Source organism: Lepisosteus oculatus, chromosome 14 (assembly GCF_040954835.1).
Source record: "Lepisosteus oculatus isolate fLepOcu1 chromosome 14, fLepOcu1.hap2, whole genome shotgun sequence".
Classification (NCBI taxonomy): domain Eukaryota; kingdom Metazoa; phylum Chordata; class Actinopteri; order Semionotiformes; family Lepisosteidae; genus Lepisosteus; species Lepisosteus oculatus.
In genome coordinates, this window is record NC_090709.1 from 22,393,314 (window position 1) to 22,419,013 (window position 25,700).

Consider the following 25,700-nt stretch of genomic DNA (forward strand, 5'->3'; position numbering starts at 1 on the left):
TGACTCAGTCACGCGTGTCTGTCTGGTCATATTCATGACCTCGTCCCGAAACCTGATACAGCCTTCTCTTAGAATTGCCACATCCAACTGGCAGTAACGTTTCAACTCTCTCTGTAAGTTAAATACACTTCCCCTGCATTCTTCTTACCAAACCAAAAACTCAGCTTTCTTGCTCGGCAGCATGTAGTTAACGCCGTAAAGTTCTGGCGGCGGCATCAGTCCGACATAATTTTGGTTTTCTGAAGTGTTCATCAAGTGTGGAAAATTCCCCTTAGCCCCAGGGAACCCCATGGCGGCCGGCAGTTTGCTTAATTTCATAGGTAGAACGTTTAAAGAATCGATAAATCTGATGTTCAGAGCTTTTACAGTCATACACATTATCTTGCCACCCTGATTAATTAGTTCAACGTCCATCTTTTCAGCTAACAACTGTCTGATCACTAGGTAATTGTCATATCCCTTGCCATTGTGCGATATGAACGTATGGTTTTTAAAACGTCTATCGATAAATTTACACACAAAATCCTTTAGACAAGTTTCACCATAAAATTCCCAGCTTCGTTTGTCAATATGAAGGGCATGGACGTAATTTGGTATGTGTGTCCCTGTTTCTTGCATGCATTCAAAGTCGAAAAAAATGTACTTGTTTGAAATTTTGGGGTTGTCCAAAGGCGGTATGTAGCACAAATCTGTGTCTGGGGTGTCGATCACGTTGTTACAACGCGAGCAGTTTCTCTTTACATTTGTGACTTGCGAGGTTATAAACCCGACATTTCTCACAAAAGACCCTGCGCTCACACTTACTCACACCCGTCGCCGCATTCCGCAAGTGTCTTGCCAACCCCTGAGAGCTACGACAAAAGACCTTACAGGCCGGGCAATTCTGAATTTCGGCATCAATTTTGCAACACTGGGGATCTAAACAGGTTTTACAAGCTGTAACACAGGCGTGTGCGTTCTTGTGGCTATACGCCACATGGCAGTTAGTGCAAAAATACGCCGCCCCCACAAAAGCTTTAATATTTAAAACCCCATAAAAATGCTCTTCATGCAGTAGAACAAAAAGTATTTTAGAAATTTGGTGGTGTGGGTCCCGTTGTAAAATATTTCCAATCACCCTGGTCGTGGTACAAAATTTTAATGACCACCTTTAAATGTTTTTCAAAAGCGGTAATGTCTGACAAACTAATTTTCCGATTCTCTGGAAAACCCAACTCTTTGTGCATTCGTTTAGCGGGCACCCCCCTGCATATTCCTAACTATCGTCACCACTAAGCGGTGGCTGTCATTGGTGAGAACCTCTGTGTGGCTCTGTAAGAGGTCCGAGATGTGGCTTAAAAAATCGGCAGCATTTAATTCTCCGGGGTGTCTCCTGCGTGAGAACAAGGGCTTGTTAAAACCACCCGCAGTCAAACGCAGCTGTACAAAATCATTCGCCCCGATGTTTGGAGAAAGTTCATCCAATATTCTCTGGACTGCACCATGCACAGCGTCTATAGCCTGTACATACGAGGTTATTCTGTCAAGATTAACAAAACGAAATTCTTCATGGTGCTCTGTTGCTCTAAAATTATTATAAGACCTGTTATAACTACGTATACGGTCCAGGAAAACTAAGGGGTCTCTATTCGCCCCTGCACCGCTACCAACCTGATTCAGATCGTTCAGTACAACCGGTTCTCGGTTACCGACATCCTGTTCTGCTACAACAACCTCGGGCCTTAAGTTATTTTCTACCACGGCATTCTCATTGCGTGGTTCGGGCGGCCCTTGGGAAATCTGATGCCTCTCTCTGAATCTTTGACGACGCAACAAACATGCTTTTGCCAGTTTAATTCTTTTATTTATGTACAAACGCTTGCTGTTGGCAAGCGCTCGGTCTTTTAAACACTTTTTAGACCGCATGTTTAGTCATTTATCACCGGGGTTTTGCACCAATGAAGCATGAAATATCATCATCATGGTCTGAAATCCTGAGCTTAGAGCTGCATCTTCTGTAGAAATTATATCTAAGAGGTAAGCGGTGAAAACCTGGATCTGTTTTGGAAACAAGGTTTGTACACCGGCTAAAACCGCTCTTAGATGCTCTAAAGCTCGTTTTTTGGCCACCTCATTACTGATCGCCGTTGATAGTGACTGTGTAATACCGCGCAATGAATCTAGCACATCACCCAACACCAAGTCTTTAGGGGCGTTATGATTTCTCTCCGCAGGCTTGACACGTCTGGCTTTGGTCAGGGTCTTAACAGCCGTCTCCGATGCAGTCACCACCTTAGGGTCCGACGTTTCCGCCACATTTGTTTCGCCGCTCGTCGATACAGCGGCTGTGTGAAAAAAAAGACTTTTTATTACCACGCCAATGCTCCACATCTCAAAATCAGAAAACTACACGGTGTTAAAAATAAAAGACTTTTCAACACAACAATCAATGAAATCTAAACTGTCAAAATCAGAAAACTACGATAACTATGATAAAAACGCCACACATGTGGCGCATCCTTACACACAGGGCTGCAGGTGAATGGAACAAGTTACACGGACATGTTGTTACACCGGTTTCCTTTACGGCTGTGGTGGCGCTACTGGGTCAAGCGGCGTGGTTAACGGCCTATAGACCCGCGCACAGACCAGTCGCTTTTAACTTTAAAAGCTAAGCAGTTTTAAAATAAGGTTTTTTAACACTCCCAAACAGAAAAAACACTGGGGGGTTCTACAGTGTGTATTCCAAAATACAGCGTCTTTTGCACAGAACCTGTGGTAACACCATCCCGCTGATTACGCAGGCAAATTTTTTTGCCCTGCTAGATCAGATCGCCCAGTGTGGTTCGCATGGCTTTAGACACGGGGAGCGGAAGGGGTTTATGAATGCTTTTTCAGATGCCGCAAAGTTTCTCAGCAATGTTGGGGTGGTGGTTACGTGTACCGAACTAATTTTCCCCACCAACATTTAATTGTTGAATGCAAACAGGAGCCAGTAACGCGTGTGTGCTGCGTTGTTTCAGTGTTTGAAAACCCCCACTTGAAATAAAGCGGTTCACATTTCACATACTTGCAAACTGGAGTCTGTAACTTGTGTAAAAAGTGCTGCTGCGCTGTTTCTGTGTTTGAAAACCCCCTGTTGAAATAAAGCGGTTCACATTTCACATGGTGTTTGTCCTGCGAATTCTTTCCGTGAGATTTTACGCAGTCAGTGTGTATGTGTGTGCTTGCACCCCTGCTGCTTTTGAGACTCAGCTTGTGCAGCGTATAAGCAGCCTGGCCGGACAACCACTCGGCCACCCGGCCACCCGGCCGCGGCTAGCGCCGCTCACACCCCGGGATCTCGCGGCCCGCACCAGACTCCCTGCGCCGCCGTAACTACCCGATTTCCTAGGGTTATAATAGAGCGCACTCAACCCCACGGCAGACATGGTCCCCTTACAAACCAATACACACTTTCACACACCTAAAGCGAGGGATGCACTGCCTTGGGGCTTTGGGACCCTGAGGCTCCGGACCGACCGGCCGGGGGGGAGGCGGGAGTTCCAAAAACGACACACCATTGGCTCCTGAGGGGGTGGGACATGCACAAATAACAACACGCCATTGGCTGGCAAGGGGGTGGGACAGCCAACCACCGCAGACGACCATTGGCTGGAAAAGGGGGCGTGGTACCTGTCAAAAGTTTGACGAAAGGTGTTGCTTTATACTACTAACAGGTCTGTTTTGAGTCTCATGATGATTCTCTTCTGGATCTGAAAAAAAACAAGCAAATTTGTTTCCGATGTATTTTTCAATTTGAACAGATTTTTTCAGGTGAATGCAGTCGATACGTTCAAGTTTTTATAAGATGACAGGACCTACACTTAGGGCTCAGTACTGATAACACTGCTGATATTGATAGAGTCGAAATAAGTGATGTATTGGCAGCTTTATCTGAGGCGAGAAGTCCTAGAACACCTACAAAAATGTTAGGATTCAGAGGAAGAAATATTTTTCTACCTCACCCAATCCTATTGCATTAACGAGGCTGAAGTTGGCTGCTTATTCGCCAGCTTCTTATTCGCGTTTTTTGTTCCACCTTAAATGCTGCTGCTGTGATGTTATGCCGCCTTTCGCCTGTAGATGGCTCTCTATAGTCATTTTTAAAAATACTAATCCGAGTTGATTACTGCACATATCCCCAGTAAAGGGGAATATGTAAGTAATGATTATCCAAATTGCATTTTTGTATGAAACACATTTCAGAAAATCGAAAACCAATTTTCAAAACTCACAATAACACAAACTGGCATGTTAGACAACAAGTAAATAAGACAAAGGCAAAACGTGAAGTCTCAAAATCTTGCATTTTGCAAGAAATGTTATTATAGCAGTTTACAATGGGACATTTAGAACATGGCATATGTGAATATATGGTTAACGGAGGATGAGCAAAGGGTGATGACACTTTCTGCTTATTGCTATGACCCTCCCTCCTGATTATAAAATCGTCTCACAATTCTGCCACTGAGGTGTGAGACACAATGTAACAGACTCTCAAAATCCTGAACTTCAGGAAATGTTGCTGTACCATTTTTAAAATATGACCCTCTGAATATGGCATGAGAGAATTCATAGGGAAAAGCTAATTGCTCTTTCTGTTGTATTGCGATGGCCCCTGTTTAGAAAAAAACATCTCAGAACTCTGACACAAAGGTGTGAGACACAATGTAACAAATTATGAAAATCATGAAGTATAAGAAAATTTACTGTACCATTTTTTTAATATGACCCTCTGAACATGGCATGTGAGGATTTATAGTCATTAAAATAGCACCTTTTCTGCTGATTTACTTTTTCCCTCCTTCCTCGTTACCAAAACATCTTAGTATTCTGACACTATGGTAAGAGACACAAAATCACAAATCACAAATCACAAATCCATGTGAGGATTTATAGTCAATAAAATAGCACCCCTTCTGCTGAATTACTTTTTCCCTCCTTCCTCGTTACCAAAACATCTTAGTATTCTGACACTAAGGTAAGAGAAGATTTGTAATTACAAAACTTCTCTGTTGCATTTCTGCGTTGTGACATTCTGAACATGGCATGTTAAAGTATATAGAAAACCTAGATCAGAACAGGTTAAATGTAATTCATAGTGATTTATATTTTTTTAATTCTTTCTAAATGAAAAAATATGTTTTTCAGTGATTATGACACTTCGCTATTACATAAAATATGCTTCAATGCCAAAATAAATAATAATGGAAAAAATACCCACAGTGGACATTCATAGTTGCGATTATAGGAATGTTATATATCAGGTGAGTAGCTGTGTCAGCATGCGTAGGCTGCAAAGGAAAAAGTAAAGGATTATTCCATGCTGAAAAGAGAAGAAAGGAAACATAACATGTTGGCTGTGGAGCCTTCTTCAGGTGTGAGAAAGACAGGTCAGTAAGCAAAGATAATTTTCTTTATCTTTGCTTACTGCAGTTTATCTTTGATGACAACATCAAAGATGTTAGGAAGTTTTACAGCTAACAGCTCCACATCAACTTCCTTTTATAACTAACCTCATCAGATCCCTCAACTCCCAACTCTTCCAATTTCTCACTTCAGAGAAGGATAAAAAACTCAATCATCCTCTACAGAGAAAAACCATCAACACCCCTGCCACCTCCACCAATCCTAACCTTGTTTTTACTATACCCTCTGACCTTTCCCTTTCACCCCTTTGCATCCTCAGCTAACATATTTTAAAATTACAATAGACTGTATAGTATTTATGTTTAAAATTAAGGTAAATATGTCAAAATATCAAAATCCAACTGCACAGTGCTATCTTAACAATGCTTGTCAAGTCTCAAACAAACCTGCATAGTATTTTTAAAATATTTCAGCAGAGGATTCAACTGGAGTATAAATGAAGATTCGACGATAATTTGTTTTGGGTGAATATGGATTTCTGGGGAGTTGCAATGTTGGGCATTATTGGACATTTCTCGGTGACCCTGACACGTGTTACACACTCGCATTTCCTGCAAATATTAAAATGGTTATGGTTTCGCTGAAAAATCCAATCGACTAAAGACAACGTTTACATCGCAAAAGAATCCCGTCCCTGGGTGGACTCGAACCACCAACCTTTCGGTTAACAGCCGAACGCGCTAACCGATTGCGCCACAGAGACTGACTGGTGTGTTCTTTTCTTGAATCAGAGGTTTTCGGTTAAAACAAAATCTCTTACCGTTTATTTTGCCAGATGGTAATATTTCTTCTGCACTGTTAACCAATAATTGAATTTCATTTTTCGCAAGCTGTGTGAATTTCATCAAAAACAAGTTTTCCAGAAAGGAAATGAACACATGCATTTAACAAAATCAAGCCCTTTGTGATTGCCCGAAATGGTACGTTCTGTACTACAAGATAGGAAGAAAGACACGGCTGGGATTTGAATCTCGGTTCTTTTGTTTAATAGAGAAGCGCTTTAACCAACTAGGCTACGGTGACAGGACACCCATCACTTTTTACAGCCGCTTGGACACACCGCTCTGAGACATCTGCGTTCAGTAAGCGTTTAACCAGCGCTCAGAGCAAATTGCCTCTTTTACATAGCAGCCCCGACACTGAGAAACGAAGAGAACTGGCTTTTATCTGGCATTTCCATGTCCAATGCGTTTGACATCTCCCAAGGGCGACAGAGTTCTTTTGCCACACTATTTCTTCTTCTTTTTTATTTCTGTACGCTTTGATAAAAAACGAGAAATCATGCAAGGGAAAAATGTCTTTTTTTTCATAGAGAAAACGTGCACCAGGAAATGTTGTGTTGAGAAGAAATGATTTAACATGATACGTGACCTAATTTATCGGAGCAATTGCTCAACCAGCAAGGTCTGGAGAGGTTGGAGAGTCTGGTGGATGTGATAATTATGCGGTGTTGTGAAAGAAAACAGTCTTTCTTTGAATTCTCAGTCAATCGGAATTTCAGTGCGAAACATAAACCCCTTGTCTGATTTAAAGAGATTATATTTTAAAACTCATAAAAAATCAGAAAACACATGTTTCTCACTTTGAAATTTTAGACGGAGCGGTGCATTACTAGTAGCGACGCTGAGCATCCTATGGGGGAATTCAGGTCATGTGAAATGCCAGCGGTTTAATAAACAACGCGTCTGGTTTCGGATCATAAGATTGTAGGTTCGACTTCTACCTGGCTCGTGTAAATTGTATTCAAGCTCCTCAGTAATAATGTATATTATGTAATGAACCGCACCTGAAAGCAAACGTTGGGTCTGTTTCCTTTGTTTTCCAGCATGAAATAGCAAATCGTTACAAAAAGCAGCTGCTAATGTCCAATAGCGTTTTTTTTTTTCAAATTACATTTTCAGGCTTCAGACACTTTTTAATAAAACAAAAGTGTCCGGAAACACATTAACTTTCAGGTTTGCTTGAACCTGTATTAAAAAAAGTTATCTGAAACTTCCGGGATTCCATTATCTGATGTAGCTGTCTCTAAAGTTGGACGTGATGTTAAGCAGATGTGAACTGTGCCTTTTCACTTAAAAAAAAAAACAAAGTTCTTTTTTTCCCCTTCACTCCAATGCTGGAGACTGTAAGCCTGTGTGAGCTCCACACTGCGTGTCCTGTACTGCTCTATTTTGTTTAGATTATCTATGTGGTGTACAGATAGAACTCAACTGCATGGTGTGAATTCCGTGTTCAGGACCAGCAGAACCTGAAAAAGTAACAGCTGACCTCGACATGATTTGAACACACAGCCTCCTGATCTGGCATCAGACACGCTACCATTGGGCCATGAAGTCACGGCTGTCTGTGCCTTTGAATTCCCCAAAGGAGACAAATGAGCTTCACAAAGAAAAATCTGTGAAGAGCGCAGCTCTTCCGAAGAGAGTCTTTTCTTCCCAGACCACATTTTATTCTTCCTGCGCAGCTCTTGTGTAGGTGTTGTTCTCAATTACAGATCCAGGAACACTGATTGTTTTTTCTATTTTTTTAAATTAAGTACCCCATGGTGCACGTCTGACTCTAAATCCCCAAGTTCATTTTCAAAGTATATCGGAGTCAACTGATACTGATCAGGTTCTGCTGCTACTGAACCCGCAGTCTTCACCTTAAAGTTCAATTCCCCAAGCCTTTTGACCTTATATGTCCATCCCTTCTCGTCAAAACTCGTATTTTCACAGGGTACCCTTCAGAAATCGCAGTATAGAATGAAAAAACTCCAGTAGATCTCGGCCGCTGTTGGTGATTTTCCTTTTAAAATAAATGAATCTCTGGAAATTTTACGGAGTGTATCACTTTCACTGAGACCGAGAAGTGTTAAGCTGTACATGCGTCTTTGTGGCTCAGTTGTTAACCAAAAGGGTGGTGGTTTGAGCCCCTCCAGGGACGCTATGAGCCTTTTAATGTACACACCCTCCTCACTTCATTTCTCCACGGCCGGTCTTGTATCGCTAACAAATACAGAGCCCGTAGGAGGCAGTAAGCTCGCATATTTTTTTTCTTATAAAATATACTTTATTCCGAAAAAAACACATCTCAAAAAGAAAACATCTCACACATGTCCATTCTGCCCCACACCGCCTTGGCGAAGGGGCAGCTCCAGAACATGTGCTCCTGAGTCTCCTCGACGAAACACGTGTCCCGGGGGCAATGCGGGTTCCTGGTAAGCGAGTGTCTGTAGAGGACCTCTCTGGTAGTCAGTCTCTTGTGTACGACCATCCAGTTGAGGTCCTTCAGTTCGTTGTCCAGTTCTTTAGGCTGCGTCCTTTCCCAGACTTGTCTGGGAACTTGCAGCCTTTCGTCGGCGACCAGATGCCCCCTCACCTCTTTGTACAGAGCTCTGTGGTTGGTGCAGAGCTCTGGCTGTCTCGTGGCCTCGTACCTCCTGCTCCACTTGACAGCGTGGGTGTAGAACTTTGGTCGCCTCTCTGCCTTGGGCCCAGTGTTTGACCACTGGACCAAGTGCCTCATCGGGATGGAGAGCCACAGCCTGACAAAGTACTGGTACTTGTGGCCGATGGGCTCCCGCAGCGCCCGACAGAGGTTGCAGTAAAAGATGCAGTCGAGTTTCAGGGGGAAATGTGGGACATCTCGACCCCCTTCCTCGACCGGCTGACACATCCGGTTTCTCGTGATGTACTCGTACCTGCCGCCCCAGACGAAGTCGAAGATCATCCCTTGCAGCGCTCGTCTGAGTCTAGCCGGCAGCGGGTACACCACCGCCAGGTAAACCAAAGCCGGCAGGACGTCTGCTTTCAACACCATCACTTTCCCTGTGTAGGACAGCGACCGCGTTTTCCACAGACCCAGCTTGGCGTTCACCCTGGTGATCCTCTCGGTCCAGTTGTTGGTCTCGTTGTCCCGGCTCTGGAAGGAAACCCCCAGTATTCTGAGGGGCTCCGTGCAGAGCTCGAGACCCTCCGGCGCCATCGTCCTGTGCTTCCAGGGCCCGAAGAACTTCAGTTTGCTCTTTCGGCGGTAGAGCTTCGACACCGAGGCTCTGGAGTATTGCTCCATGACCTGCAGGGCCCTCCTCAACCCCCTGTCTGACCTCAGGAACAGCGTTGTGTCGTCGGCGTACTGGGAGATCTTCAGGGTTTCCCCCGCGCCTCCCGGTATCTCCAGGCCGTCGATGATGGGGTCCCGTTTCACCGCCTCTGCTAAGGGCTCTGTGAAGAGAACATAGAGAAGGGGTGAAAGGGGGCAGCCCTGTCGTACTCTGGATTCCTGGGGAATGAAATCCCCCAGGATTCCGTTCACGTTCACTCTGCTGCCCACGTCAGAGTACAGAATCTGAATCCAGCGGCTGAAACTCTCTCCGAAACCGAAGCGTTCCAGCACCCTGAACAGATAGCTGTGGTTCACTCTGTCGAAGGCTTTCTCCTGGTCCAGGCTGACCACCATCATGGGCACGTTCCGGTCCTCGGCCCAGGCGATGGCGTCTCTGGTCAGCTGGAGGTTCCAGCTGACGGATCGCCCCTCCACACGTCTGGTCGCTGTGGATGATGTGGGGGAGGGTGGTTCTCAGTCTGCCGGTCAGGAGCTTGGACAGGATCTTTACGTCCACGCAGAGCATCGTGATCGGCCTCCAGTTTTTGAGGTCGGCGGCGTCTCCTCCCTTGAAGAGCAGGGAGATGACGCCCTCCCTCATGGTGTCTCCGAGTTTCCCCCGGCGGAAGATCTCCTGCATCACTTCCACCAGATCTGCCGCCAGGGTGTCCCAGAAGCAGGTGTAGAATTCCTTGGGGAGTCCGTCCGGCCCCGGCACCTTGCCATTCTCCATGGACAAGCACGCCGCCTTCAGCTCCTCGGCCGTTATCGGACCCTCCAAGTCCTCCCTCACCTCCTCCGGTACTCGTGCCTTCAGCCCCTCCAGAAAAGCATCGCCTGCCTCCACCTCCGTCTGCTTTTCTGAAAAGAGCTCCGTGTAGAAAGCGGTGGCCGCTTCTACTTTGTCGCTCTCGTCCAGCACTTCCTCTCCATCTCCCCGTCTCAGGCTGTGGATCACCCTCTTTTTCTGGGCTCCCCGGACCTGGTTGAAGAAATAGGAGGAACAGGTTTCATTATTTTCATAATGCTCCCTTTGTGCCTTGACCAGGAAAGCCTTGGCTTTCTCGGTGTGCAGTTTGCGGAGCCTCTCCTTCAGGTCCCGTGCCCGGGCTGAATTGAAGGCTCCTCCCCCGTTAGCCGAGCTGTACTCCTCCTCGAGTTGCCTCTGGAGACGTGCAGCTTCCTTCCTCTCCCTGGCGGCCTTCCGTCTGCAGTACATCTGCGCCAGGGTTCGGGTCCCGTCCTTCACCGACTCCCACCATTCCACCACGGAGCTGTAGCCGTCTCTCAGATCAACTCAGCTCACGTAGTCTTTCCGGAACAGTGCCCTGAAGTCGTCTTCCTCCAGTATCTCCCAGTTCAGCTTCCAGTACCCACGACCGAATGCCGGCAGGCTGGTGTTAGCCACCACCGTCAAGCGACCGTGGTCGGAATACCACGCCGGGGACACCGTCGCCGATTCCAGGGAGCAGGTCGTGTGCAGGAAGATGTAGTCCAGGCGGCTGCACACTCCCCGGGAGTTTTTCCAGGTCGTTCCGGCGTCGTTAGGGCGGCACCGTCTGAAGCCGTCTACCAGGGAGAACTGCTTGAGTAGCGACTCCAGCTCTGCCGAGCTAGCGTCGCTCCCCTTCTCCCGGTCGACGTTGAAGTCCCCGCCGAGCACCATCTGTCTGTTGGTGGTGCAGCAGCTGGCCAGGTCAGCAAACACTTCCTTCAGGATAGAGGGTTCTGTTGGAGCATAGACGTTAATTGCTCTCAACTTCTGCCCCCTCCAGTCGATGTCTGCGACCAGGATCTGGCCCTGCACCACCGAGAAGGAGGAAACCAGCGTCATCTCTGGGTTTCCGAGGAGAATTCCCACTCCGGAAGAGTGGACCCCTCCTACGCTCCAGCATGATTCTCCCTTCGTCCATTCCCTGGTGAATGTCAGCTTGTCGCTTTCATCCTTCAGGTGGACCTCCTGTAAGAAACAAACTGAGAAAGACTTTGAGGCCAGATCATGAAAGACTCCCCGTCTTTTCACGGGGTCTCTCAGCCCTCTCACGTTAGTTGTTAGGAAGGTTAGTTTCACAGTCATGGTTAAACTAGTGAAAGTTAAACCTCCTCTCTGTACTTACAGTTCAAACTTGGGAGTCTACATCTGGGCACTGTTTAGCCTAGATGTAACTCCTCTCGTTCGGGTCCTGGGGGGAATATGCTGGGCTCCCTCCAGGTTTCGCTGGGGACTGAAATGTAAACATGCTGGACAGGTCCAGCCCTACCATCAGTCCGGGCTCCAGGCCGGCTTCGAAATAATCCTTGTCGTCCTCGAGGATACTCTCCGCCACCGCTTCGGGAAGGCTCCTTTCTTCCCTTTCTCCGGGAGTTTCGGGGGCCTCAAGTTTCTCCTGGGCCTCGGGGGAAGGGGGCTCCAATTTCTGGGCTGCCTCTTCCTGTTGTTCCTGGGCTTCGGGGGAGGGGGTTCCAACTTCCTGTGATGCCTCTTCCTGTTGTCCCTGGGCCTCGGGGGAGGGGGTTACCTCTTCCTGGGCTGCCTCCTCCTTTTGTCCGTGGGACTCGGGGGAGGGGGGTTCCGTTTCCTGGGGAGCCTCCTCCGGTTGTTCCTGGGCCTCGAGGGAAGAAAGTTCCGTTTCCTCTAGGACGAGGAAACGGTTTTCCCCTACCACTCTTTTTTTCTGTCCTTCCGAAAGTGGGTCCACCCTGGGTCTCTTCTCCCGCTATCGCTTTCCCTTTTTGCTGGGAGTTATCCAGGACCCTTACTCCGGTCGGCCGTCTTGTCCCTCTTCCTGGCGGCCATCTTGTGGCACCGATGCGGCTGGGGGTGTGGCCTCGGCAGTTTCGGTTCTCAGCGGGGGAGGTGCGGGTTCTTTGTTCTCAGCCCTCTCCCTTTGTCTGGAGACCGGTTTCTGCCTGCCGGCTTCCACCACTTGCGCAAACGAAGGTTTGCTTACCTTACATTGGCGAAGGAGGTGTCCCTCGGCGCCGCATCCGTCGCACTTTTTGGCTGCCTGGCAGGTTTTTGCCAGGTGCCCGTCCTCATTGCAGTTGTGACATCTGACGATGTCACATGTGTTTGTCTTGTGGCCGGACTGTCTGCACTTGCTGCAAAAATCCGGCATCTTGGGGTAGTAGAGGTACCCCCTGTCGGCTCCGATGTTGAAGCGAGCCGGGGGGTGCTGGAAACCGTCAACGCCCTCTGGGTCCTCCTTCAGGAGGACTCGGTACTGGCGTTTGCCGTACCAGACGCCTTTGTCCCTGATCTCTGTTGGTTTTCCCACCACGGTTACATACCTCCCTAGGTACGCTGTTACCCGTTCCGCTGGTACGTAGGGATTGTATGTGCAAACCGTGATGGTCCTCTGATTCGTCTTCCTCATCGGCTCCGGCCTGTAATCAGAGAAACCAGGGTGCTTACCTTTCTCCCTGATCAGTCTCGTTGCCTTTTCGTACGATGCATCCGTAGCCATGTAGGCCTCCATGTATCTCTCTGCCTTGTTGTCCTGGAGGCAGTAGAGATCTCCGGCCACCAACTGCAAGATCCCTCGCAGGAAGGTCATAAAGAAGGCCTTTGCAGTCGGCATCGGCTCCGTCTTCTTTGTCCAGTGGAACCGGATCAATGTCCTCTTGTCTGCCATCTCTGAGGGAGAAAAATAAAAAGGAGGGAAAGAGAGAGAGCAAAGGGAGCAGCGAGGGAGCCCTGGCCTTTGTCCTTGTGGGCAAAGCCCAGCTAGGTGCAGGCGCAGGAGGAGAGAGAGGAGAGCGGAAAGTGCTTCCGGGTCTCAAGGAAGAAAGCAAGCACCGCGGGCAGGCCACGTGTACCTGCTCCCAGCCAAGAGGCCAAGGAGGCAGAGAGAGAGAGAGAGAGAGCGAGAGAGAGAGGGAGCGGATAGCGCTTCCGAGCCTCGAGGTGGAAAGCAAGCACCGCGGGCAGGCCACGTGTACCTGCTCCCAGCCAAGAGGCCAAGGAGGCAGAGAGAGAGAGAGCGAGAGAGAGAGGGAGCGGATAGCGCTTCCGAGCCTCGAGGTGGAAAGCAAGCACCGCGGGCAGGCCACGTGTACCTGCTCCCAGCCAAGAGGCCAAGGAGGCAGAGAGAGAGAGAGCGAGAGAGAGAGGGAGCGGATAGCGCTTCCGAGCCTCGAGGTGGAAAGCAAGCACCGCGGGCAGGCCACGTGTACCTACTCCCAGCCAAGAGGCCAAGGAGGCAGAGAGAGAGGCAGAGAGAGAGGGAGAGAGAGAGAGCGAGAGAGAGAGGGAGCGGATAGCGCTTCCGAGTCTCGAGGAAGAAAGCAAGCACCGCGGGCAGGCCACGTGTACCCACTTCCAGCCAAGAGGCCAAGGAGGCGGAGCAAGAGAAAGGGGGAGGGGAGAGGAGAGGAGAGAGCAGAGAGAGAGAACGTTGATGCCGGATTCCACCCAGCTCAGCTGCTGCTTGGCCTTAACCCCCTAGGCTCAACCTAGAGCGATACCAGCTCAAGCACTCTTCAGAATCTTCGATCGCCTTATAGACCTTTGGAAAGACAAGAACTGCGGGCATGCCACTTGAACTTGATCTTAGCCAAAAGGCCGAGAAGGCATAGGTTTCTTTACGGCATTCCTGAACTCTTTGCACTAATGAGCCCGGGCCTTTTTCCCGTCTCGCCGCTACGCATATGGGTCTTTTTCCGCTCTCCTACTCCCCATGGCTAGTCCCTTTGGACGTCCGTGACAGGTGCCCCTTTGGAATAGTTTTCAGAAAATGTGAGAAAAGGAAAGTTATGTACAGTAAGCTCTCACACACAGCTCTCAAACACAGCATTAGAGATTGGAATCTGATTGTAAAAAAAAACTGCCCGTCTCCCTGGCATTTAACGTTGCTGTTGTTTTTATTTTACATATTGTTAGCATTTTAATGAATTGTTAAAAGATTTATACACAAATCGCTAAATACAAAACGAAAAAAACCCAACTGTATGCAATTGACCATTCATATTCCTGAATTTTAAATCCCTGTGTTTATCTGTGTCCAAGTGCCTGGTGCAGCTATTTTGAAAGCATACCTCAAGGAGGACTTTACACGCAGTCTGGGGTATTTAGCTTGTACTGTGTGCCCTGTTTGCCTTTGTAAGCATTTGTTTAAAAAATAAGTTCACAATACGATAAAAACAGAGAAAGCACAAACTTAATAATATAACGATTCAAAATCAAAACCAAATCATATGAAGAAAAATCATATGACCAAATCATAAAGAAAAAGAGTCAATTTCCGCCTGCACTGATATCCCTTCAAATGTTTTAGAAGAACTCTTGACGTTAATAGAGTAGAAGCCTGCATTTCTTCTACTAAACGAGACTATGGGGAGTGAGTATTTTGATGTCGAACTGGGATTTAAATAAAGAGGAACACTACACTACATTGGGCTACGCGTGTGACAAAACGTTTATTTTAGACCTCTCGATAGATCAGTTGCTAGCTCTTAAAACTGTAGAAAAAACAGTGAGTATGTCTTATGTCCCTGGTCTGAATCCAGTTTGAAGGATGGTGTTTTCTTGTTCCTTAATCAAAAAGTGAAAATTGCGAATTTGTCTTTCACTTTGACGTTCACCCGAAAGCTCAGTATACAAAGAAGTAGAGGCTCCTGTTCTGAATAATTCCGCTCTGAGACACCTGCGTTAAGTTAGCGCTGAGTCGGCTGGCTGAGCATGTTGCCTCCTTTACATTCAATAGGAGCCCCGACACTAAGAGAAACGTACAGAAATGGGTTTTATCGGGAACTTTTCATGTCCAATGCACTTGACATCTCCCACGGGCGACAAAGTTCATTTAGGACACCTTTCTTTCTTTCTTCTTTCAGCAGGAGTACAATAATGGCAACAACATGTTTGGAGTTCGGCATTTCATTTAGTCTGCGGAAACTTCGTATCGGAATGAACTACCTGAGATAAAAGAGTAATTGCGGCTTCAGATCGTTTTTACAGAGCATTGCGTTGTTCTGTTCATGCTGACTACACGCTTTAGATATGTCATTTACTGCAAGCGTTGCTTTTCCAGGTTTTTCTGAAATTCCTCGCATTTGAGCCAGCACTAAAATATTTCATTCCCGTCGCTGAATACATCGTGGAAACGGTATTTGCAACGGAATGCTGTCACACATGAAACCTTTTTGTTATTTGGTTCTGAAGTTTGAAAATGAAAATAAAACGGGGGTCACCTCATAGGCTTGAAAGAAGTTCAAGCAGCATAAAAACCCATGAATTCTCACAAATTGCATTGTGCTGCAACTTTCTTCTGCTGCTGTTATAAATCAGCCTTAAACATTTGAATGCATACCTTACTGCTGCTAATCACATTCACATGTTTATGAAGCTTTTTTCTGTCCGTTATGTTTTTGCTAAGCAGTTTCTCCGTTTTCCTCGTACTGTGATTGTCAGCGAGCACAACAAGACTGAAACAGTGTAAAAGCAGGCAAAAAAGACAGGGTAAAACGCCTGACTGTCGGGAGTGGGATTTGAACCCCTGCCTCTATTTGGAGAGTGAAACACAAAGCTTAAAAGACACGAAGCTGTGAATAAGCTGTTTTAAACCGCTCGACTATCCTGAAAAAATGTGTGCTGATTGCACCAGTCGCATCCAATTTTCTGTAACTTTAGGATGATTGATACGACTGGACAAACACAATTTGTGGCGTTTAGCATGACATGGAAAACGGTACCAGAGCATTTGGGTCCGGACTACCAGACTCAGAAACAGTTTTTACCCCGCACTATCAAACTATTAAACTCCCAGCCTCTCTCACTCTCTCCTCACCTCTCACCTATGATCTGAACCTCACGGTGCCTTCTTTCTTACCAAAAACCCAAACACACATTGAAAATCTACCTCTACCATACATGTCAAAAGCACACTCCCCATCATTTCTATCCCTTTATTTCATTCTTTTGATGCATGTTTTTGCACATAACCTGTTACCTTTTTGTTGTTTTGCACGCTGCCTGTTGTTTTTTGCACATCGGCTGTTGTCTCTGTCTTTCTTTTGTTATACAATTGTATTGTTGTTGTGTTTTCTTCTTTGTACTACTTATGTCCGAGAGCTTGCTAAATAGCATTTCGTTATACCATATACCTGTGTATGAGTATAATGACAATAAACTTGAACTTGAACTTTAAACTTGAACTTGAACTTGACATAGTCTTGCAGGCAGTATATTATTTTATCGTTTACTCGTTTAAAAAAACACGGTCTTCTCGTTTCTAAGTCAGATTTTTAGTGCTTTCGAACGTTCCTTCCAACCTGGACTGACAGCTCACCCGATCTGTTTGTGATCAGACCATGGAGTCGGGGGCTGTACAAAGCGCACATTCCTTCCCAATGCTGAGGCGATCATTCAGAAGATGGGTGTGAAGAGAAACAAGCTTTGTCGACTAAAAAACAAGGCAGGATATGCAAGAATACTAATCACTGGCGACAGTTATGTTCTCTTACTATTGAGATCCCTACATTGTGAGTTTTTTTAAGACTTTGAAACTAAAGGAAAGCAGTGACAAATGAAACAGGCACGGGTGGGGTTTGAACCCACGCTCTTCAGTTTACGAGACCGATGCCTTACCACTTGGCCACCGCGCCTACTTGTAAGCATGGGAATAAGGTTGTTCAAATTATTTTTTTCTGAATCTGGTTTACATCGCCAAATGTAAACCGGAGGCAGCAACAACAATAAAAGGGATACTTGTCCTTAAACTCGGACGTGATGTTCTGCAGACGTGCACAATGTCCTGTTTTCTTGCAGTGTAGACATTTTGCTGTTCACGCTCCGCATTCATCTGCTTTGTGCGTTGTTAGTCCGCACCTGTAACATGTAATGCCAGCCGTCCCCTGTTCTTCTATTTCTCTAGCATGACTGTGTCCTGCTGCTCGGCTTTTGATTGTAAATTTTGAGCGAGCGCCCCGTTCAGTGTCACTTTGTCACTGTGGTCAGAAAGCATTCTTGATTCTGCTTGAGCTGCTTCATGAATTCTAGCGACTGTAAGAGCTCTTTCTAGTGTCAGCCCTTCCTCCTGCAGCAATTTATAGTCTCTTATGTGCACATTTTTCCACAAGTTGATCTCTTAACATGTCAGTTTCCAATACTCCAAAGTCACAAGATTTAGCTAGTTCTCTTAGTGCAGTCACAAAAGCATCAACAGATTCGTCCTGAGACTAAGTTCTCTGCCTAAATTTATGCCGTTCTAAAACCACTTTTCTCCGCGGTGTAAAGGAAGCGTCTAAGACAGCTACAGTCTTTTTCTCCAGGGAGGTTGGCAACAATCCGCTGCACGGGAGCCCCGATACAGTGCAGTAATGTAGCACGTCTCACAGCATCCTGAGCTTCTGTAGATCCACTGGCTATTTAAAAAAAATCTGTACGACTCCATCCATATCTTGTATTCCGTATACAAATCCGGAGCTCCGAGGTTCAGTGGAAGCGGTGGAAAAAGCTGGGCATAAGCAAAGCTTCTCGGCGTGGCTGCCATATCTTCCATGGCGCTAGCTAAACGAAAAGTCCTAAAATTCAAAAGTTCGTTTCTACCAGCAAGAGAACTAAAATCTGCAGTGTTCTGCCCGCTTTGAGTCCGTCAAGCACTCATCTCTCGTTGCAATAAATGTTTTGTATCTTAATAAAAATACGTTTTTATATTATTTTAACTATTTTGTTAACTACACAGATCATGCCCTTACACCATATATTCCCGCCTTCTACTCTCTCGTTCTGTTGTCTCGCGATATCTACTCACTATACTACATTTAGCATGACTTCTTGTTGCAGTTGAGCTCAAAACTGGAGATGATCTCCATATTCTACCGCTGTAACAAGTCCGAAACATAGGACACAGTACACACTTTTTAAGTGAAGTCAGGTTGTTAAAAAATTAAACCAGCGACCTGTCACAGAAACGTACCCCAGTCTCCCGCGCAACAAGCGGGGGTACTCAGCACTATACTAACGAGGAGCGCTTGTCTGCAGCTGAGCGTCAGCTGTTTACTGTCAGCAGTCATTGCCTCATTTCCAAAGACTTTTTCACCTGCTCTCAGCTTTTCAAGACAGTCATAAACGCTCAAGAAGTAATTCATGTCAGTTGAAAGTCTGTTTCTGTTGTCTCAGCTCTTGATAAAGAAAAGCCGTGCGTGGGAGATTCCCTCTCTGAAGAAGTTTGCCGTCACCCTGCGAGGGAGAAGAGCCATCAATCACCGAGGCAACCAGTGAGACAGTTAACATTAAACACGTGAAATGCGAGATGTTGTGATTTTTTTCCCGCTTAAGGCTTCTATCGTTTCTACTCTAACGAGAAAGACCTCTTTATTAGAAGTGAGATTTTAACAAACGTCTCCAGGGTTAACTGCGACCTGAACGCAACGCCTAAGACCACCAGCCATCTTGCCTGTGGTACTTAGAGCAGCGCTCAATAAAAATGATCAGAACCCGAAAGCGCTTCTTATGCAGATCAGTATATTCCGATTCCACTGGTTCTGCAGAAGAAATAAGAAAAGCCGAACTCAAAGCACTGTGTTGCCATTACGGGTACTCTGCAGCTGCTTTAAGATCTACTCACACCGTGTTGTCATTAAGGCTACCTAGTTAAAAAAAAAACTTATCGTCACCTTTTTGAACGTGATTATTAGACACCCGTTAAATCTCCACCGAGGTTTCTTGAGAGATCTTCAGTGAGCGAGTATTAAAAAACTACTTCGCTTCCAACCTCTGCTGTCACTGTAAACTCGGACGTGATGTTCTGCAGCTGTGCAGTGTGCCTTTCCTCTTGTCGTATTCAAGAGTACTCACTGTGTGAGCTCCTCACTGCGTGTTCCGTACTCTACTGTGATTTAATTTAGATGATTACGTGGAGTAGAGTGACAAGATCTACTTGAACATTTTCGGTTTGTGAAATGAAACACTAAATACACTACTGTAAATACAAGTAATGGACATTTAAAATAACCAAGTACAGCTAGAAGAGTGAAAGATAAAAGACTATTAAGAACGACATTCACAATAGACTTAAGAACAGCACAACTGCCCGAACAGGGACTTGAACCCTGGACCCTCAAATTAAAAGTCTGATGCTCTACCGACTGAGCTATCCGGGCTCTGAAAAAAAATAGACACTGTCGGGAGCCTCGCAAGTCACGTGTCTCTTGTGCTGAAGAGCAGTCATACCTGACCCGTCTGGAATGACCACTGACAGACTTTATCATGAAGCGACGGCACCACTCCCAGTAGAATGAGTGAAAAATACAGCATGACATGGGTAGTTAAGGGGCTCCCACAATCCATCTTTCCTCACATTACTGATTTTTTTCAATAGCATTTTGACTTTTTTTCACATTCAGATTTTTTTCTCATTTAATAAAATCTTTTAATCAACAACATTAAAAAGAAAACAAATGGAACATTTTTTGGAACAATAATTAAAAAAAAAACTTTCAATGCCTTGGTTGTATACGTGTGCACACCCTTTATAAAGGGAGTTGCAACAGTGCTGAAATTTAAAGAGCATTTCTGTAGAGAAAACAGCATTTTTTCTGCCTTGATGTTAAGCTTAGGGAGCCTGTCTTTTAGTAATTCTATTTCTTAACACCTTGCACAGCCTCCCGACAGACTAACGAATATTTTTTGTAGAAATTGGCTCACACACCGGAAGACACTAACGTTTATTTACATTAGAGTATGTAAAACTCAGGCTTTAACAGATGTTCATGATGTTTCACACGGGGTGTTACCTGTTGTAGTGTTTCAAAAGATGTGTTAGCGGACCACAAATTATCTTGAAAAGATTTGGGTTTGTACTGGCGGATTCAAACCCGACTCAATTATTTGGAAGGCGCTTGTACCACCAACGCACTTCCGAGAAGCACCTGCAAATTATCACAATCCTCTCTCTCACCAACAAAGTTATAGAGACACATACGTCCAATGAAAACTAATTTTATTCACTCAAGGCTCCACTCTTTTGTTGTGATGTAATTTTAATTGATATTAGCTTTGATAAGGTGTCGTTTTTGCCTCTTAAAGTCTGCTCCTTTCTTCCTGGTATAGAAATAACATGTTCCATCTTTGTTTAAAAACACCACTAAAAGTAAATTATTCAGCTCTAACGCCTGTGTGCATTGACAAGACACGATCCTGCCTGTTACCATTCCTGTGGTTGGGGCGTTGTTTCACCCTTTTATGTTCTTCTACAATATTTGCAGACAGGGCTTTATCACTCGAGTTGTACAGAACAAGTGTGCATCGGCCCATGAAAATAATCAGTAGTGCTGTTTTTCTATGCATAGTTTAATCAAGAGCACTTAAAAGATGCAAAAAGCTTTCAAATAAAACAGAATTGAAAGACAGTCGAGCAAGGAGGTAAAAAAAGCTCTCCCCCATCAAGGAATTAACCACCGTCGCCTGTGTGACTGGATATAAAAATAACTGGTTCATTTGTGCCCAGTCTCTGAAAGCTTCGATGCGATTATTTTTCCTTCCTTATTTCTTCATTCCCATGCATTTACTCTGTAGTAGAGGAAACGCACAAGTGGGAAACTGCAGGCATTCTTCGTGAGTGGTGGATTGTGATCAGTGAGCATCTGGACAAGTCTGTTCCATTACCTTTTCCATCGGGGATGTAGCTCAGTGGTAGAGTGCATGCTTCGCATGTATGAGGTCCCGGGTTCAATCCCTGGCATCTCCAGGTGCTTTATATTACAGTACTCACATCGCAATCTTCTGTTGAGTGAGAACTCTTTGCTTGTGTTCAGAGAGAGCCAGGTTTACACAACTAAATGCAGGCACACTCGACGTGCTGCAGAGTTGCGCTGCTGTTTTAAATGTACCTCATTTAGTTCTGTTAAATCCTAAATTATTTGAACTAATAATTTAGTTCAAATTCAGGAAATCCTGAGATTGCTTCACACTTGTCATGGCTGTTGCAGAAAACACCTGTTGAATCTCACCCAGGATTTCTTAGATCATTCAGCGAGTGAATCCTCCTTCTAAACTCCGCACTAAACTGAAAGCTTCACGAACTCCTCACTGCGTGTCCTGTACTGTTACAAGTGCTTTCGTGTAGATGTGAAACACTGCCATAAACACACTTTGAACTTTTTCCGTTTGTTAAGGAAAATGCAAAAGAGCATGACAAGTATTGAACGTATAAAATATCCATGGCACAACTCGAGAAAGTACTGAAGGACTACACATCGACTTTTGATGATTACAAGAGATTCAAGAAACACAACCGTCCGCACCTGGGTTTGGATCCTGAACTCTAGAGTTAAAAGAACATAAGCGACGGATATGACCTATAAACTCTCTGAATTGTCTTATAGTTTATGAAATAAAACAATTTCTTAATAAATTCTAACTGTTGATAGACGATTTATTGAATTTTAACAAAATCACAATGACAAACTTTTTCGGTTAAACTGTTATTCACATACTCTAACGTAAATAAACGTTAGTGTCTTCCGGTGTGTGAGCCAATTTCTCCAACAAATATTTGTTAGTCTGTCGGGATGCTGTGCAAGGTGTCAAGAAATAGAATTTCGAAAAGACAGGCTCCCTAAGCTTAACATCAAGGCTGTTTTCTCTACAGAAATGCTCTTTAAATTTCAGCACTGTTGCAACTCCCTTTATAAAGGGTGTGCACACGTATACAACCAAGGCATTGAAATATTTTTTTTAATTATTGTTCCAAAAAACGTTCCATTTGTTTTCTTTTTAATGTTGTTGATTAAAAGATTTTATTAAATGAGAAAAAAATCTGAATGTGAAAAAAGGTCCAAATGCTATTGAAAAAAATCAGTAATGTGAGGAAAGATGGATTGTGGGAGCCCCTTAACTACCAATGTCATGCTGTATTTTTTACTCATTCTACTGGGAGTGGTGCCGTCGCTTCATGATAAAGTCTGTCAGTGGTCATTCCAGACGGGTCAGGTATGACTGCTCTTCGGAACAAGAGACACGTGACTTGCGAGGATCCCGACAGTGTCGATTTTCTTTCAGAGCCCGGATAGCTCAGTCGGTAGAGCATCAGACTTTTAATCTGAGGGCCCAGGGTTCAAGTCCCTGTTCGGGCGGATGTGCTGTTCTTAAGTCTATTGTGAATGTCATTCTAAATAGTCTTTAATCTTTCACTGTTCTAGCTGTACTTGGTTATTTTAAATGTCCATTACTTGTATTTACAGTAGTGTATTTAGTGTTTCATTTCACAAACCGAAAGTGTTCAAGTAGATCTTGTCACTCTACTCCACGTAATCATCTAAATTAAATCACAGTAGAGTACAGAACACGCAGTGAGGAGCTCACACAGTGAGTACTCTTGAATACAAGAGGAAAGGCACACTGCAACTCTGCAGAACATACCGGGGTAAAGTTAGCTCGAAGTTCGAAAACGATTTTGGCACGCCTGTAGCGCTTTCACGAAACCTCTTAGAGTTGCGAGAATGCTTGTTTTGTGTATAAAATACATTGTGGATGCTTTCTCAGCCTTTACTTTGTCGTTTTTATGACATTTTTTTGACCAAGCACGAATATTCTTTTGTCCATATCTTCGCGATGGAAGCACAGAATGCTGTCAAACCAAATGCATTTTAAAGACCACGACTTGTGGATATTTCCACACCCTTTATATCAAACTATCAGTGAGCTAATTATCTTTTTTAAAACCTCCGGTTTTTCATCGATGCGTAATTACGCACGAACTGGAACCCGGGGGACCGCTGTGTGCACACGTTCACAACGCGAGAAATACTGTTCAATACGGCTTCGTGCGAAAAACCGGTATATGACCATAGGAAGCTGAACAGCGCAGTCTCCAATTACCCAGACTGTAAGCACGGGAATAAAGCTTTGTTTGATTTCTGAAACCCTTCCTTTACGTCCTGTTTTCATTCAGGTAAGGGTCAACTATATTCACAATACTACTGACAGCAGGAAGATAAAAATATTCTTTACTCAGCAGCTTATTAAAAACAGCTCCCATGATGTTCATACCGACTTTTTACACAGAACACTGACACAGCTTTGTGTTCTGAATCTCTTTTTCTCTTGCTTTTATTTAATGTGGCACAATGCACTGGGATAGGGGTATTCTGTTCACAAACCAATAGCATTTAAACCACAGCACCCACAATGCTGCAGGTAAGTGTTTTGCACACTAAGCAGGTCATCTGACTATTCCCAGCTTTGTTTTGGGTTATGGAACCTTTATTTTTTTATGATTTTCTGAAGATAACACTACAGGTGGGATGGGTGGGTTGTCTTCATGGCTCAATAGCATTTCAAATACAGCACCCACACTGCTGAAACCAAGTGTTTTACACACCAGACAGGCCCCCGAACCTCATACAACCTTACTGTGGCTGTGGCCCCTGTCTTTATTTTGTAATGAGTTTCTGAAGATAACACTACAGGTAATACACTGGGACAGGTGGGTCGTCTTCATGGCTCAATAGCATTTCAAATACAGCACCCACTCTGCTGAAACCAAGTGTTTTACACACCAGACAGGCCCCCGAACCTCATACAACCTTACTGTAGCTGTGGCCCCTGTCTTTATTTTGTAATGAGTTTCTGAAGATAACACTACAGGTAATACACTGGGACAGGTGGGTCGTCTTCATGGCTCAATAGCATTTCAAATACAGCACCCACTCTGCTGAAACCAAGTGTTTTACACACCAGACAGGCCCCCAAACCTCATACAACCTTACTGTAGCTGTGGCCCCTTTCTTTAATTTTTTATGATTTTCTGAAGATTACACTACAGGTAATACACTGGGACGGGTGGGTCGTCTTCATGGCTCAATAGCATTTCAAATACAGCACCCACTCTGCTGAAACCAAGTGTTTTACACACCAGACAGGCCCCCAAACCTCATACAACCTTACTGTAGCTGTGGCCCCTTTCTTTAATTTTTTATGATTTTCTGAAGATTACACTACAGGTAATACACTGGGACGGGTGGGTCGTCTTCATGGCTCAATAGCATTTCAAATACAGCACCCACTCTGCTGAAACTAAGTGTTTTACACACCAGACAGGCCCCCGAACCTCATACAACCTTACTGTAGCTGTGGCCCCTGTCTTTATTTTGTAATGAGTTTCTGAAGATAACACTACAGGTAATACACTGGGACAGGTGGGTCGTCTTCATGGCTCAATAGCATTTCAAATACAGCACCCACTCTGCTGAAACCAAGTGTTTTACACACCAGACAGGCCCCCAAACCTCATACAACCTTACTGTAGCTGTGGCCCCTTTCTTTAATTTTTTATGATTTTCTGAAGATTACACTACAGGTAATACACTGGGACGGGTGGGTCGTCTTCATGGCTCAATAGCATTTCAAATACAGCACCCACTCTGCTGAAACCAAGTGTTTTACACACCAGACAGGCCCCCAAACCTCATACAACCTTACTGTAGCTGTGGCCCCTTTCTTTAATTTTTTATGATTTTCTGAAGATTACACTACAGGTAATACACTGGGACGGGTGGGTCGTCTTCATGGCTCAATAGCATTTCAAATACAGCACCCACTCTGCTGAAACCAAGTGTTTTACACACCAGACAGGCCCCCAAACCTCATACAACCTTACTGTAGCTGTGGCCCCTTTCTTTAATTTTTTATGATTTTCTGAAGATTACACTACAGGTAATACACTGGGACGGGTGGGTCGTCTTCATGGCTCAATAGCATTTCAAATACAGCACCCACTCTGCTGAAACTAAGTGGTTTACACACCAGACAGGCCCCCAAACCTCATACAACCTTACTGTGGCTGTGGCCCCTGTCTTTATTTTGTAATGAGTTTCTGAAGATAACACTACAGGTAATACACTGGGACAGGTGGGTCGTCTTCATGGCTCAATAGCATTTCAAATACAGCACCCACTCTGCTGAAACCAAGTGTTTTACACACCAGACAGGCCCCCAAACCTCATACAACCTTACTGTAGCTGTGGCCCATTTCTTTAATTTTTTATGATTTTCTGAAGATTACACTACAGGTAATACACTGGGACGGGTGGGTCGTCTTCATGGCTCAATAGCATTTCAAATACAGCACCCACTCTGCTGAAACCAAGTGTTTTACACACCAGACAGGCCCCCAAACCTCATACAACCTTACTGTAGCTGTGGCCCCTTTCTTTAATTTTTT

The 25,700-nt window shown here is 45.0% G+C and overlaps 5 non-coding genes across 5 annotated transcripts; 2 read left to right on the top strand and 3 right to left on the bottom strand.

The window, feature by feature from the left end:
* Window positions 1–6,080: 6,080 nt before the first annotated feature.
* Window positions 6,081–6,154, bottom strand: trnan-guu (transfer RNA asparagine (anticodon GUU)). Its single transcript has one exon. It is a non-coding gene; the product is annotated as a tRNA-Asn (tRNA).
* Window positions 6,155–17,067: 10,913 nt separating this feature from the next.
* On the bottom strand, window positions 17,068–17,139 carry trnat-cgu (transfer RNA threonine (anticodon CGU)). The gene has a single exon. It is a non-coding gene; the product is annotated as a tRNA-Thr (tRNA).
* A 2,426-nt stretch (window positions 17,140–19,565) lies between these two features.
* On the bottom strand, window positions 19,566–19,638 carry trnak-uuu (transfer RNA lysine (anticodon UUU)). The gene has a single exon. It is a non-coding gene; the product is annotated as a tRNA-Lys (tRNA).
* Window positions 19,639–21,152: 1,514 nt separating this feature from the next.
* trnaa-cgc (transfer RNA alanine (anticodon CGC)) lies at window positions 21,153–21,224 on the top strand. Its single transcript has one exon. It is a non-coding gene; the product is annotated as a tRNA-Ala (tRNA).
* Window positions 21,225–22,538: 1,314 nt separating this feature from the next.
* On the top strand, window positions 22,539–22,611 carry trnak-uuu (transfer RNA lysine (anticodon UUU)). The gene has a single exon. It is a non-coding gene; the product is annotated as a tRNA-Lys (tRNA).
* The last annotated feature ends 3,089 nt before the right edge of the window (window positions 22,612–25,700 follow it).